The sequence below is a fragment of the Sylvia atricapilla genome, chromosome Z (genome assembly GCF_009819655.1).
Source record: "Sylvia atricapilla isolate bSylAtr1 chromosome Z, bSylAtr1.pri, whole genome shotgun sequence".
Taxonomy (NCBI): domain Eukaryota; kingdom Metazoa; phylum Chordata; class Aves; order Passeriformes; family Sylviidae; genus Sylvia; species Sylvia atricapilla.
Window position 1 is genome coordinate 66,316,272 of NC_089174.1, and position 16,663 is coordinate 66,332,934.

Below are 16,663 nucleotides of genomic sequence, written 5' to 3' on the forward strand. Positions count from 1 at the left end.
GAGCTGGGAAGCGGGGAGGAGTGGGGGAAAAGTGATTTTAAGATCTGTTTTATTTCTTATTATCCTGCTCTGATTTTGATTGGTAATAAATCCAATTAACATTTTCAGTTGAAGTGGGTTTTTCTTGTGACAGTATTTCATGAATGATCTCTCTGTGTCCTTATCTCAGCTCATGAACTTTTGTTATATTTTCTTTTGTGCAGTAGAGCAGTGACAGAGCAGCTTTGGTGGGTGTCTGGCATGCAGCCAGGGTCAACTTGTCAGCCCCTGCCGTACCCAGCCTAAGCCTGGCGATCCTCATGGCTAGGATTTGATGGGCTCATTTGGCAAGGCAGTAGCATGCTCACCACCTCAGAAGGGCACCCAAAGAGCTTTTGCTGGCCAGGGTCTGCCTGTGGGTATTCAGGGCTCTGAGGGACAACCTAAATAGCCCTGACTCCCTTCTTTTGTTCCTTTAGGATTCAATACTTTTCCTTGCTGCTGTCATGTCAACCATCCCACCTCTGTCTGCAGTCTTACTTTTCCCAGTGTGGCAATTTCTCACAGCATGTGGGCAGGGTATGGCAGGGCCACAACTGGGATTTCGGACTCAGGGAGCTCAGGCCTGGGAGCAGGGGATTACCCAGAGATGTGGTTACAGAGAAATGGGGTAAGGGTGGAGAGAAGGGGTAGGAGGAATTGGTTCCCCACGCCTTTTGCTTGAGCTGTTACACCTCACATGGATAAAAATAAAAATTAAAAAAAAGAGTCCCTTGAGCTATAGAATGTGCAATAATGAGTGCAGCTCCACCATAAGTCATCTCTGGTTTGAGACAGGTCAGGAGGGCTGAAGTTTCCCATCACTGAAACATGGAGGACAGCCTGGCATTGGCACTCCATGTCAGGGGAGAATCTCTTGGTTTGGGAAGACAGGTATCTGCCAAGAAAAGCTGGACCTTCTTTGGAATGGAGAACGTAAACTACCACCACTACCACCTCCTTTTTTCTAATTACAATTTTTCAGTTAAAAGCTTTTAGGCAAAAGATTTTGGAAATAGAAATAGCAGTTCTTTACTAGTATGTATAACAAAACAAACAAACAATTGCAGCATTGATAACAAAAAACAATACCAAGAACTTCGAGGGCTTTGCTTCACAAAAACCCAGGGCAGTTTGGTCTCGGTGCCTTTGTAGGATCCTCAGAGCACCAAGCTGGAGCAGTGGAGAAGTCCCGGGCTGGTAGCTGGAGTGGCAGGATGTCCCGGCAGGCAGGGGCAGGGTGTCCCAGCAGGGCAGGGGGATGCAGGGTCACTCTGTAGCAGATGAGCAGTGCTGATGGGACCATGACAGTGGGGCAGGGCTGGCCCAGCTCTCACAGGGCGGCAGAGAAGCTCAGAATTCCAGGGCAAGCAGATGATGGTAGATTTCCAGGACTGGACTCCTCCAGAGACAGTGAACTCTTCTAGCAGGAGCACCAACCCAGCCGTGCTTTCTTCCCGAAAAAGTGCCAAGCTGCCCCAAGCTCTGCCCTTTACCTGCCCCAAAACTCACGTTATCCCCCCCCCCCCCCACCTCCGAGCTTTGACCATCCCTTTGTTTTGTTAAATAGTCTTAACTATGACACTTAGTCTCTTTGGTAACTTATGGGGAAAAAAAATTCCTTAGAGTAAAAAGGAACAAAACCCAACCCCCAACATTATCCACCCTGAATTTTTTTTCTCATACTAACATATTACATTGAGTTTAAACTTTTAAAATATATACATGTATATACATGCAGATATAGATACAGGCACAGTGTCATGGGTAGTTCATGGGTAGTTCATCCCAAAACAAGGTCCCCTTGAGGTATGTATCGGGTCTCGCCATCCTTTTGCATAACCCACCAGGTGCAACCTGGTCTCTGGGTGAAGACAACCCCACAGATGGGATTGTCTTTGCTGGAGGCAGAATTAATTAAAACAGTTTTTCCCAGCATACCTCTCGTGTACTACTGGAACCTTATCTCCATCTGTTGTTTGCAAGGGCTCAGATTGGGCAGGACCTGCTTGGTTGGTGGAACCTCGAATGTTCACCAACCATGTGGCCTTTGCTAAATTAACCTTCCAGTTTTTCAAAGTCCCCCCCACCCAGTGCCTTTAAGGTGGTTTTAAGCAGGCCATTGCATTGTTCAACTTTCCTGGCTGCTGGTGCGTGATAAGGAATATGGTACACCCACTCAATGCCATCTTCTGTAGCCCAGCTGTTGATAAGGCTATTTTTGAAATGGGTCCCATTATCTGACTCGATTCTCTCAGGGGTACCATGCCTCCACAGGACTTGCTTTTCCAAGCCCAGGATGGTGTTCTGGGCAGTGGCATGGGGCACAGGGTAGGTTTCCAACCACCCAGTGGTGCCTTCTACCATGGTCAGCACACAGTACTTGCCTTGGCGGGTTTGGGGAAGGGTGATGTAGTCAATCTGCCAGACCTCCCCCATACTTATATTTGGACCACCGCCCACCATGCCATAGGGGCTTCACCCTCTTGGTCTGTTTGATGGCAGCACACATCTCACAGTCATGGATAACCTGAGAAATACTGTCCATGGTTAAATCCACCCCTCAGTCTTGTGCCCACTTGTAGGTGGCATTTCTGCCCTGATGACCTGAGGCATCATGGGCCCATCGAGCTAGGAACAACTCCCACTTGTGTTCCCAATCTAAGTCTACCTTTGACACCTTTATCTTTGCAGCCTGATCTGCCTGCTCATTGTTTCGGTGCTCCTCATTAGCCCGACTCTTGGGGACATGGGCATCTACATGGTGGACTTTTACAGGTATCTTTTTTACCAGAATGGCAATGCTTTTTCAATCATTTGCAGCCCAGATTGGTTTCCCCCTATGCTGCCAGTTGGCCTTTTTCTATCTTCCAGCCAGCCCCACAAAGCATTGGCTACCATTCATGAATCAGTGTAGAGGTAGAGCTTTGTCCACTTCTTTCTTTCAGCAATGTCCAGGGCCAATTGAACAGCTTTGAGTTCAACAAGTTGGCTTGACCCACCTTCTCCTTCAGCGGTTTGTGCAACCTGTTGTGTGGGGCTCCACGCAGCTGCTTTCCACTTGCGGTTCATCCCTATGATGCGACAGGAACCGTCAGTGAAAAGAGCGTAGTGCTCTGCTGGCAGTTGGTTGTATGGTGGAGCTTCTTCAGCATGTGTCACTTGTTCCTGCTCCTCTTCATCCATGAGACTGAAGTTTTCACTTTCTGGCCAGTTTGTAATTATTTCTAAAATCCCAGGGTGATTTGGGTTTCCAATACGGGTGTGCTGTGTGATGAGGGCAGTCCATTTGCTCCATGTGGCATCAGTGGCGTGGTGGGTAGAGGGAGCCTTTCCTTTAAACATCCATCCCAGCACCGGAAGTCAGGGTGCCAGGAGGAGCTGTGCTTCTGTGCTAATCACCTCTGAGGCGGCTTGAACTCTTTCATAGGCAACTAAGATCTCCTTCTCTGTGGGGGTGTAGTTGGCTTCAGACCCTTTGTAGCTGCGACTCCAGAATCCCAGTGGTCGGCCTCAAGTCTCCCCAGGCACCTTCTGCCAAAGGTTTCAGGACAGACTATGGCTCCCGGCTGCAGAGTAGAGCACGTTCTTCACATCTGGTCCCATCCTGACTGGGCCAAGGGCCACTGCATGAGCGATCTTCTGTTCGATCTGGGTAAAGGCGTGTTGCTGTTCAGGGCCCCAGTGGAAATCATTCTTCTTGCAGGTTACCAGGTGGAGAGGGCTCACAATCTGGCTGTACTTTGAAATGTGCATTTTTCAAAGCCTATGGCACCTAGTAAAGCTTGTGTCTTCTTCTTGCTGGTTGGTGGAGACATCACTGTGATCTTGTTGATGACCTCGGTGGGAATCTGATGCCGTCCATCCTGCCACTTTACTCCTAGGAGCTGGATCTCTCGGGCAGGTCCCTTGACTTTGCTCTTCTTGATGGCAAAGCCAACTTAAAGGAGAATCTGAATGATCTTCTTTCCTTTCTCAAACACTTCAGCTGCAGTCTTCCCCCACACAATGATGTCATCGATGTACTACTGTAAATGTTCTGAGGCCTCACCCTTCTCCAGTGCAGCCTGGATCTGTCCATGGCAGATGGTGTGGCCATGTTTCCACCCCTGGGGCAGTCGGTTCCAGGTGTACTGCACGACCCTCCAGGTGAAAGCAAACTGAGGCCTGCATTCTGCAGCCAAAGGAATGGAGAAAAATGCATTAGCAATGTCAATAGTGGCATACCACCTTGCTGCCTTGGACTCCAGTTCCTACTGGAGTTCCAGCACGTCCAGCACGGCAGCGCTCAGCAGTGGAGTCACTTCATTCAAGCCACGATAGTCCACAGTCAGTCTCCATTCTCCGTCAGACTTGCGCACAGGCCAGATGGAGCTGTTGAAGGGTGAGTGGGTTTTGCTGACCACCCCTTGGCTCTCCAGCTCACGGATCATCTTGCGGATGGGGATCACGGCATCTCGATTTGTCCGATACTGCCGGTGGTGCACTGTCAAGGTGGCAACAGGTACTCGTTGTTCTTCTACCTTCAGAAGTCCTACTGCAGATGGGTTCTCTGAAAGTCCAGGCAAGGTGTTCAATTGCTTAATGCCCTCTACTTCTACAGCAGCTATCCCAAATGCCCATCTGAGTCCCTTAGGGTCTTTGTAGTAGCCATTCCTGAGGAAGTCTATGCCCAGAATACACAGGGCCTCTGGGCCAGTCACAGTCGGATGTTTCTGCCACTCCTTCCCAGTGAGGCTCACCTCAGCTTCCAACAGAGTCAATTCCTGTGATCCCCCTGTCACCCCAGCAATAGAAATCGGTTCTGCCCCCACATGTTCTGATGGCATTAGAGTACCCTGTGACCCAGTATCAACCAAAGCTTCATGTTTTTGTGGATCTGATGTGCCAGGCCATCGAATCCACACAGTCCAAAAGACCCGGTTTTCGCGAGCCTCTTCCTGGCTAGAGGCAGGGCCCCTCTAGCACTGGTTATTATTACCTTCCTGGGCATACATGGTAGAGATTCCTTCAAGGGGATCTGACATATCATCCTCACTTCTATAATACTTGGTGACTCAGTCATGGGAGGCTGAGGCTACCTTCATTTTAGTGGAACCCTCTCTATGAGTGTTCCTCTCCTTAAGCTCATGCACCCGTGCTGCCAGGACAGAATTGGGTTTCCCATCCCACCTTCCCATGTCTTCCCCATGGTTGCGCAGGAAGGACCACAGTTCAGCTCGTGGGGTGTACCCTCCCTCTCTAGCTGGGAGACGTTGGGCTCTGACTCTGGGGCCTGTGACTTGTACCGGTGCCACCTGGGAATTGTTCCTTCTCATCTCCTCCCTCATCTCTCTCATCTCCTCTTTGAGTTCCTTTACCATGGCAGAGACCTGAGCCTGCCCTGGGCCATTGATCATACTTTTATAACTTCTGAGCTTGCTGGCTACAGAACCCACTGTCTCTCGGTTGTTATCAGAATTAATTGTGGCAATGAATACAGTGTAATCACGTGATCTGTGAGTTGCCAGCGTCCACAGCATGTGCCCTGTGCATTTAACCTTGTCGGGGTCATTATCATGCTGTCCACTTCTCTTAAAGAATACCTCCAATCCTGCCACTTCCCTCAGCCTTTGGATCTCCTCCTCAAGGGTCTTCCAGTTCGTTGCATGATGGTGCTGCTGCATTTTTCTCTGTTGACAAAGCTCTCCCTCGTGCTCATTAAAAGCCGCTCCCAGAGGGAGAGGGGGCCTGGCTCTCTTACAAAAACCTGATTTATACCCGAGTCCTGGGTCAAGGGTCCCAAATTCCTTGCCTCACTACCATCCAGTTGTACACCTGTACCTATAAGGTCCCAGACACAAAGTAGCCAGGTTGAATAAGGCTCACGTCCCCGTCGTGCAATATTTCTTTGCACGTTACAGAGAGTTTCAAATGACAGGGACTCGGTGATGATCTCTACCTCTGTTTCCCCTGCAGGTTGTGAGGGTCCTCCTTTCTTATCCTTATTACCTGGCTGTTCTGATTTTATCTTGTACTTCCCTGATTCTAAAGGGGCGACTGCTGCTGGCTGTGGCTGCCCCTGTGATTCAGCTGGAACCTGGGTGGTTGTAAAATCTGTGGGCTCCACTGCTGCACCATCAGACTCTGCCTTTACAGGGCAGGGGGAAGGTTTCCCATCAACAGGGGCTAAGGAGGCTAATGAGGCCACCACTGGGGAAATGTGCTCCTTCATCATCTGGCCCATCTTCTTCACTAGAACCCCCACCCAACCCAGGTGGTTCATTTCTGAGGTGGGCTGTGGGGCAGGGTCAGGCAGTGGGACAGCATCCCTATTCTGTGAGGCAGTGTCAAGCCCTATGGCAGTATCCCCAGTCTCTGGGGCAGGTGTCTGTGCAGTGATCCAAGTTGGCCTCACCTTATCTCTGGAAACTAATAGATAGATTATGACTATTTGTAACACTTGGGTAGTATCTAGAGGGAATTTAAGCCCTTCAAAAGCTGATAGGGTAGGCACAAAGAACTGTTTGAAGGGCTGGGAGAAAATTTCCCCTGCTGTCATGTGTGATAGCCATGTATCCATGTGCCTGCCTTCCAGAGGAAGTTAAAAATCCATGAATGCCCCACCTTATCCACCCATAAAACAAACTGGATGACAGCCACAGTAGCCTTAGTTATAGGGCCCATGTTTAAATAAGGCCTGCAAATGACAGCCACAATCACGTGCCATCCAAACCAGGGCAAGCTAGACCACATGATGCTACCTGATGAGATTTCTATATCCAACACACACAAAAGAAAATACTAGGTTAATAAAGAATGGCTATTTCTTTTCTCTTTCTTTTCTCAGTGCCCTCAAGCCTCATGTTGGGTGCCAAAATCTGTCTTGGTTTGGGAAGACAGATATCTGCCAGGGAAAGCCGGAGCTTCCCTTGGAATGGAGAACGTAAACTACCACCACTACCACCTCCTTTTTTCTAATTACAATTTTTCAGTTAAAAGCTTTTAGGCAAAAGATTTTGGAAATAGAAATAGCAGTTCTTTACTAGTATGTATAACAAAACAAACAAACAATTGCAGCATTGATAACAAAAAACAATACCAAGAACTTCGAGGGCTTTGCTTCACAAAAACCCAGGGCAGTTTGGTCTCGGTGCCTTTGTAGGATCCTCAGAGCACCAAGCTGGAGCAGTGGAGAAGTCCTGGGCTGGTAGCTGGAGTGGCAGGATGTCCCAGCAGGCAGGGGCAGGGTGTCCCAGCAGGGCAGGGGGATGCAGGGTCACTCTGTAGCAGATGAGCAGTGCTGATGGGACCATGACAGTGGGGCAGGGCTGGCCCAGCTCTCACAGGGCGGCAGAGAAGCTCAGAATTCCAGGGCAAGCAGATGATGGTAGATTTCCAGGACTGGACTCCTCCAGAGACAGTGAACTCTTCTAGCAGGAGCACCAACCCAGCCGTGCTTTCTTCCCAAAAAAGTGCCAAGCTGCCCCAAGCTCTGCCCTTTACCTGCCCCAAAACTCATGTTATCCCCCCCCCCCCCCCACCTCCGAGCTTTGACCATCCCTTTGTTTTGTTAAATAGTCTTAACTATGACACTTAGTCTCTTTGGTAACTTATGGGGAAAACTCCCAACATCCCCAAACAGACCTCATATTCTCTGGCACCAGTTGCAACATTCCTGCTGTGCACACTGAGCTCTGCTTCAGCAATGCTCAAAATCTCAGCAGTTCAGGAACAAGGAAAACAGATTTCTGCTCTCAGGATCCCCAGAGAGCTGCTCTGGTAGTTAACTCACCTGTGTTGTCTATAGCAACTCCCAATGGAGGCTGTGTTGATCTTTTTCCTAGGAGATCAACACCTTCTGGAGTGCAGCAGCACATGTGCTGGCACAGCCGAGGTCTGCCCTGACTCACACTGAGACCCATTTGCCTCAGGGGTATCAGTTACAGCCATAAATCCCAGCCTGTGCAAGGCCTGCCATTACAGTCGGCTCAGCCAAAATTCCTGTAGAAAAGCTAATACTAATAAATGAAGGTTTGCTGTTGGCATGCGCCAGCAGGATGTTGCTGAGCTTTGCACAGAAACCTACCAACAGCGTTGTGGTTTCAGATGAAACTCAAGACGTGTGAGTTCTCTGGCCAAGTTTTGCCACTGAGTTTCAGTGTCACCCTCAGCAGGAGTCAGCCACCACTACAGGACACTGGGATATTGGGCTGCAAGTGCAGCCAGATCCCCAGCACATCCAAGGCTGGAGCAGTGGGCTGATTCAGGAGGCAGAGGGGATCTGCTCTCCCCTGTTCCCACAATGACAGGGCTCCCTGGCAGCCTGCAGGCGCTGGATTTCATCTCACTCCCCAAAATGTGGTAGGGAGGCAACCTAGCCCTCTCAAGCTCACAGCAGGGATACAGCAGAGGCACATGTAGGTGCTACCTGGCTCACAAGCCACACAATACAGCTGGGACCTGGGTAGGCAACACACGCACCTCCATCACCAGCTTGGCTTGCTGCAGTGATTATTGGACCTCAGGCAGCCTCCATGCTGAGTGACCTCTCCATACCTGTCAACAGCCCACCACTGGGAGCTACAAATCCAAAGCCTCCTCTGGCCTCTCCATCTCTGATCCTGCCTCTCAAGAACTGCAGCTTGTGGATTCAGAGCTGCTTGCTGCTAAGCAGGCAGTTTTCTCCAACTGCCACAACCAATAGATTTTTCCCCACACAAAACTGCAGACAAACCACTCCCTATTTCCAGGGGCAACAGGTTTGTGGGGGAAATCCTTCCAGTCAGGCAGGGCTCTTCTGTCCTCATCACAGGAGGGATGGCAGCTTTGCAGCATCCCATTTCCATGGAGCTGCCTCACAGCAGGAGTGGTGCAGGAGAGGCCTTGAAGAAGTGTGATTCAGGCTGATAGTGTATCTTGGACCACTCCTGAGCACTGGCAATCCCTCAGCCCTTGGAAGAAAACCATCTCAGCTGCTTTGAACATTATTGTTCAAGCACAGCAGCAGGCAAATGGAAATATTTTCATGCTCAGGAACGTGTCTTGTTGGAAGAGGGGGAAAGAGCATCATGTCCCTGCTTCCAGCACTGCAGGTGACTTGTCCTGTGACTTGGGTCTCACTGCTCCACAAAGCACACCATGTCCAGCTGAGATAGGAAGATAAAGGCAGCCATGTCCCCACACTGCTAGACCATGGCTATCAGGCATTTTTATAGCACTTTACACATACAGATGGTAAAGATTGCAGCCTTAAGAGAGAACTAAGATGTTTGCCCCCCTAACCTGGCTCTGGGTAGGCAAGGAAACAGCTGCTGCACTGGGGAAATGGTGTAAGCCCAGCCTGGAGCACAGGTCTGGAAAAGGCTAATGCTTTTTCCCATGGTGGCTGCATCAGTGACATAGCCCCACCTTGGGATGGACAGCACATCACTGAGGTGAGTAGGGGGGTGCCAAATGCAATTTTGGATGCTGCTTTGGTTGATGGCTGAGATCCATGTCCATGGCACGGAAAAGAACAGGGGAAGAAATCCTCCCAGCCATCCTCCTGCCTTGCACAACAGGAATAGGCTTCCCCTCCTTTCAGGGTCATTCCCAGACCCATGGCTGTGATGTCTCACTCATTCCCTGCTCAGACCCTGTGCTTCTCCTGAAACTCCATCCCCATGTGCTGCTCACGCCCTCCATGTCTCATCCTACCTGCCTCCAACTGTCAGTGCTTCAAGGAAGGGAAAGTATCTCATTGCCTCCTTTCAATGGCTTGTGGCAAACTGCTGGTGCTAAACAAATTGCAGTTCCTGCCAAAAATCATCACTGTCATGGGGCAGGAACTGGGAGCATTAGTCACCCAGGGAATTGTATTTGCCTGTGTCAAAAAGGGCTGGGGGCAGCAGCTGCCTCATCCACTCTCTGCTACAGGACAGTGGTGACATGGCACAGGCCACCAGGCCCCCAGCTACATATTCCAGGGAAAGGCATGCCATTCCCCAAGTCCTCACCACCCCTCAACAAGTACCCAAAAAAGTGAAGGAAAGGCATACCTATAAAAATACAAGGTAAGGGGCAGGCATAAGGCAGGGTCAACACCTTGTCCTGTAACCATGCAAGGGAGGGACACGAGTTGTACTTTCAAGTGCATAAGGGAAAGGAAATGTCCTTGGGATGGGAACACATGGGGAAGAGGTCCTGGTGTGGCAGCAGGAAGAATGTTAACCATCTACAGCCCTAGGCTGTACTGAGAGGGATTTGGTTACCAATTATTCCACCTGGCTGAGTCTTTAGCAAAGATAATTCCCACTGACAAGATCTAACAGCAAGGGCTGGCTCAGCCCTGCACTGTAGGACACCACTTGCATGGTGCAGTCCTGCCCTGTGAGCCCTGATCCCACTGGATGGAGGAGAGGCACCACCCACCCCTTTTGAGCTCCCTTTGGTTTGGGGAACAGCCTTGTTTTGGGACAGGGTCTGCTGATCTTGGTATCCTTACAGAGCTAGCTGCCCACCTGCAGTACATAGCCCCTCATCCCTTCCCTGTAACACTGCTAGTGTCTCCCATCATGCAGAAGGACCATGCCATGGTTACCCCATGGCAGCATCTCCAGCCCACAGCCATGGTCTTGCCCTGCAGTAACACAAAGCAGGTCAGCATTCCACCAAGCCAAGCCTGGCTATCATGTGTGTTCATAGCATAAGCTGAGCTGGAAGGGGCCCAAAAGGATCATTGAACCCAGCTCCTGACCCTGCACAAAACCAGCCCAAGAGCCACACCACGTGCCCAAGAGCATTGCCCAAATACCTCTTGAACTCTGCCAGACTTAGTTATGGGACCACATCCCTGAGGAGCCTCTTCCAGTGCCCAGCCACCCTCTGGGTGAAGAACCTTTTGCTGATATCCAACCTAAAACACCCTTGACACAACTTTAGGTTGCTCCCTCAGGTCCTGTCACTGTCACTGCACAGCAGAGATCAGTGTTTGCCCCTCCTCTCTTTATCATCCAGAGGCCCTTCATCATCCTTGTTGCCCTCCTTTGGACACTCTCTAATAGCTTTATGTCCTTCTGTTGTGGCACCCAAAAGTGCCCCCAGCACTCGAGGTGAGGCTGCTCCAGTACAGAGCAAAGCAGGACAATCCCTCTCTTGCCCAGCTGGCAAGGCTGGGCCTGATGCCCCCCAGGACAGGGATGTCCCTCCTGTCCAGGGATGTCCATCACAGCCATGGCACTGCTGACTCATGTCCAACTTCTCATCAACCAGGACCCCCAGGTCCCCTTTCCCTGGCACTGCTTTCCTCATCTCATTCTCCCATCTCTGTACAGCCAGAGTTGTCCCACCCCAGGTGCAGAATCCAGCACTTCCCCGTGCTGAACTCCATGTGGCTGGTGATTGTCCAGCCCTCTAATTTGCAGAGGTCTCTCTCAGGGCCTCCCTGCCTTAGAGGGAGTCAGCAGCTCCTCTCAGTTATGTAGCATCTTTGAACTTGCTCCTGTTTGGCATCCAGGTAATTAATGAAGATGTTCAAGAGCAGAGTGCCATGGACGGAGCCCTAAGGAACCCCACTAGTGACAAGTCCCTAGTCTCATGTCACCCCAGTCACTATAACCCTTTGTACCTGATCTGTAAGCCAGCTGCTCTCCTATCCCATAATGTCTCTATCCAGCTGTGAGATGGACATTTTGTCCAGAAGGATACAGTGACAGTATAGAAAGATTTCCTGAAATCCAGGAAGATGATGTCAACTGCCTTCCCTTGATAACTAGGCAGGGGAGAGACAGAAAATGACAAACTTAAAGCCTAGAGGGGCCACCACTGTAGTTTGCCTCCCTGACACTCTGATCTTCAGTGTTTTAATATACATGAAACAATGTGATGTAGCCAAAAAGGAGACTCAAAGCTAATAAATCAATACAGTACGAGATTCCTGCCATGCACTTTTCTGGCACCTCCCTTAGGCTTCCAATGCATATCCAGGAGCAACATTAACAGGAGCAGTCTGTCTGACACCTTCAGCAGTGCAGGAGTCACCAGCACAAGGCACAAGTGTTTCTCTGCAGGCTCACTGCCAACACAAGCTCTCAACATCTTCGTTTGTGACAGCAAATGAAACCCTGGGGAACAGATTCCCTCTTTCTTGCTCTCTGGTGGTAAGAGGCAGAGTTTGTAAAGCCTGGTCATGATGCTCAGTAAGAAAGTGGAATAACGGGGAGATGCTTGATACAACCCCAGCTCATTCCTCTGCCAGAGCCCACCATGGCATCACCACCTATGCAGCACCTCCCCCCTGTACTTTTGGCCAATGTTTATTTTTCTCCTGGTGGCTGCTGAGCCTATAGCACTTGAGTCTAGTGAAAAGGCTTCACAGCACCAGAGAATACATCTTCGTGACAGCTCTTATGGTCTGAGTAACTTGCAGTTTTGTTCTGCTCCCACCCACAGAGCCTTGAGATGCCAGCAACCAGCATTGCTTCTCCCACTACCCCCTGTGTCCCAACCCCAGCCTCTTTCCAGACTGTATTTTCCCCATTTTGCAATTCCCCTACCCAGTATCTTGATTTCCCCTTCACTGTGGTGCACCCTGCACCTTACTAAATGCCACTCTTCAGCTGCATCACTCTGCCTTTCTGAAGAGACCACAAGCACTAAAAGCTGCTGCTTGCCAGAGCTGCTTTGCATGGGGACCAGTACTTCCCAAAAGCTGCTGCCTTGGCTGGGAAAAATCACTTCAAGTCCAGAGCGTTTTCCTGATAATAGAAATCCTAGCAAACAAGTCATTCCCCAGCTTAGCAGAATGGCCTTTGTGGGAACAGCAAACTAGAGGAGATCATTCTCTTTCTGTGCCAAAAAACCCTTCAGACAATCACTCTTTCACTACCCAGCCATGGAAATTTAACCACAGGGTTTTCAAAAATGGCTAGTAATTGTGGGTGCCTGAGAGCAAGATTCCTCTTTAAAAGGCCTTTATTTCCAGGACATATGTGCTTCTTGTTTTCAAAGGGTCAGCCTCACATCAGACAGCCCCACAGAGACCCCAAACGGCCTCTGAAAAGACCTCAGCAGCCCCAAAGAATGAAGATCAAATTCTGAACAATTCAGTAAGCACAAAAACCTCACAGCACTCCACCTGCTGGGGTCATCCCAGCTGTGTTTCATCAACCTGTTTCTCCTGCTCCCTTTGGTAAATCTTGTCATGGTCACTCAAAGCTGTCAAGGGCACCTAGCAAGCACGATTCTGGTGGCAGAAGAAAGGCTCCATCTCCCCACTCTTTTTCCTGAGCATCTCAACAACGGCTGAGAAATCCTTGCATCCCTGCAAAGCATGAGCTGATCCTTTTAGGAGAAACTACCCGAAGGGTGGCTCAGGTAAAGGCCCAGGGAGACCCACCAGCTTTTGGAAAGCCCTACTAGAAAGCAGAAAGCCTATATAAAGCATGCACTACTTGAGCCCTGTCTTCGCTGGCTCCATCCATATACTAAGTATCCCAGCATCATCACTCCAGCCCGGTTTTGCATTTGGAAGCACCTTCCTGTTTGCACTCACCCCCCACACAAGGAGACCCCCTGTAAGGAGCTTCCGAGGTAGTTTTGTAAAGCCAACGCATTAAAGCCCATTGCTGTTGCCTCAGCTCTCCCTTTGCCGTCATCCCAGCTCTTGCAACATGACACGGTGTGGGCTCCCCAGGGCAGCTCTGTGTTTGCACAGCTCTTGTTTATGGCTGGGACCACAGCTAATCAAACAAGTGAGTGCCCACTCACTGCTCTGGAAGTAGCAGCTCAGCATGGTTGTCAAACAAGTGTGCTCTGAACAACCCAGGCCCTACCCCAGCTTTCACAATAGGAATTAGTCACAGTGCTCCAACAGGAGCAGCAAATCCGGCAACAGGAGATAAAGTTACAGCTGAGACCTCACTTGTCCTCTCTTGTGTTTCTGAGACGCCTCTTTCCTTTGGTTTCTGCCTTTCCAGACCCCTTAGAGGTGCAGGGACACTCTGCTTCTGAGGAAGGTGTTTTGGATCTTGCTTTAGGTAAACTGTCACTCAAGAAGTCAGAGTACAGCAATATCTAGGTCCTAAGAGCAATCAGTGGATGTCCAGAGGAGGCCACCAAATTGATTAAAGGAATGAAGCATGTCTCCTACAAGGAAGGGCTAAGAGAATTGGATTTGTTCAGCCTAGAAAAAAGAAGGCTCCAGGGTGACCTAACTGTGGCCTGCCAGTACCTGAAGGAAGCCTACAAGAAAGATGGAGAGGAATTTTTACAAGACATAGTGACAGGACAAGGGGGAATGGCTTCAAACTGAAAGATACTAGGTTTAGGTTAAGTATTAGGGAGAAATTCTTCTGAGTGAGGGTGGTGAGGCACTGTGATAGGTTGTCCAGAGAAGCGGTAGATGCTCCCTCCCTGGACATGCCCAAGGCCAGGTTGTGAATGGAGCTCTGAGCAACCTGGTCTACTGAAAAATGTCTGTGCTCAAAGCAGAGGGGCTGGAACTAGATGATCTTTATGGTATCTTCCAACTCAGATATTCTACTTAGATTCTACAGCTTTATGATACCCAGACACTGCTGAGAAATGGCAAGGTGACTTTGTCCATGTGCATTGCCCAGAAGGGCCTGAGTTCAGCAGATGATAAAAAATGACCAAAAATTTTGCAGTCCTTGATCATATGAACAAAGCCTTCAGAACGGCTTAAAGGTGCTTCTAAATATTTGGATACTGGGAGATTTGAGGCAATGGAGTTATCCTTCCCCTGAAAGTGGAGGCAGGAGCTATGGATCAGCTACAGCTTTGGCAACTAGAGTATTGCAAGCAAACCTGTGATAGTTTGTTATCTGGGTAACTTTTGCTGACAGAAGTGGATAATTTCCAGGTGATGTAACCTGGCCTAGCAGTGGTCAATATGGTAATTGTGACAAGGTCTTTGCTGAGGTACTCATGGTTGTCATCAATCCTGGGATCACATCTGGCTGCTGAGCACAGTGGCACCACCTTGTGAAGCACCAGCAGGTTAGGACTTGTACAAGGGTTTGCCTACAAGTTTCATTTATCATTTTATTGGGACCAGCAGAAGACTGCCTGGACGTTTCCTGTCCCTTTGCTGCATGCTGCAAAAGGAGGGTGGAAGAGCACTTTTTTGCCTTTTTAAAGGCAAGAAGGGAAAAGCAGAAATACAATACCTAGGAGTGTAAAAGAAGCAGATAAAAGCAGAACTGGGGTGGGGAGGACAGGGCAGAGGGGATTACGGCATTGTTCAGCTGAAAATGCAGAGGCCATCACCCCATAGATATTCCCAAGAAGGGAATAAGCCATTAAGGGGCTTATTATGAGAGCCCCAGAGAAGGGGGAGCAGGACTTCCAAGCCTGCCTGGTGAAGAAGGTGGCTAGAGGAGCTCTGCTGCCCTGGAAGCTTATGCAGCCTCTTGCACACACCTGTGCCCTTGGGAAAAGCAGATGCATGCAGTGGGGACAATGTTCCAGCATCTGCAACATACAGCAGGGGAAAAGCAGAGGCAAGATGAGGCATGGATGGAACAGGCAGAGCTCTAGCACAAGCAACCAGTGCACCAACTCCAGTGGTGTCTGACTGCTTTGCTGGCAAATTTACATGATTCAAATGTCAAACTGCATGTTCAGAGTGAAGGCAAACAGACACAAAAAGCAGGAACGATCCAACTACCAAAAAGAATTACAGCCACCGCTGAAGGCAAGTTGGGCAATTCCAACATCTAGAGGATGATAAAGCACAACAAAGAGAAGATTAATTTTTAATCTCTAATTAGCTGCTTCTGAAAGCTGTTGAAATCACTGACTGCATCGTTTGCTGATGGACTTGTCAGCAAGTTCTAAGGCTGCAGGGGTCACAGCAGCAACAGAACATGCTGCTTTGCTCTCAGGGGAGAGGTCTTTTTTGCCCATTAAGAGCTTTTGATGTTTCCATTTTAGGTGTACTGAGAAAGCTCTTTCCAGCAACAATGGGCAATGGATCCCACATGCAGCCTCCCTCAGCCACTAGCATAGGGAAGAGAGAAAAATGATCCTTTTAATTTAAATATACCAGATTTATCCCAAAACCAAGGGTGCTGCATACGTGTTCCTACCCCATAGGACACACAGTGCCTCCAACACCAATCAGTGGGCACTAAGCAAACAGCACCAGCCCAGAGCCCCACCTCTGCCACAGTCCACTTAAAAATTATTCAGAGAAAACATCTGAAGAACAAGTTGTGAATTTCCGACACAAAGCCCTGGGCTCACTGCCAACAGCTGGAAAGGCCAGCAGGTCTTGAGGCACACATTTAACATCTCATCTGAAATGCTTCTAACCAAGCAACAACTGTCTAGTTATTGGGTTGCCTAAATTTCCACTTGCTTCTCCAGGCTTGATGTATTTTTTGTTTTCTGCAAAATCTGCTGTCATGAAGTCTGTTTTCTTTGCTCTGCATCTGACTCATCCATGCTTTGGTGCTGGAGTATGTGCTCTGCCTCCACCAGAAGAGGGGATGGGACAGGTGCATTTGCTCCAGCTTATTTTCCTCTCTTCCTTTATCGGGAGTCTTCACAATCATCCCATGTGAGAGAAATAATCCAACATCCCTGCTCTGAGTAGGGTCACTTCAAGCAGGTTGTCCAGGATTATGTCCAGTTGGGCTTTAAGTATAAAGCACAGAGACTC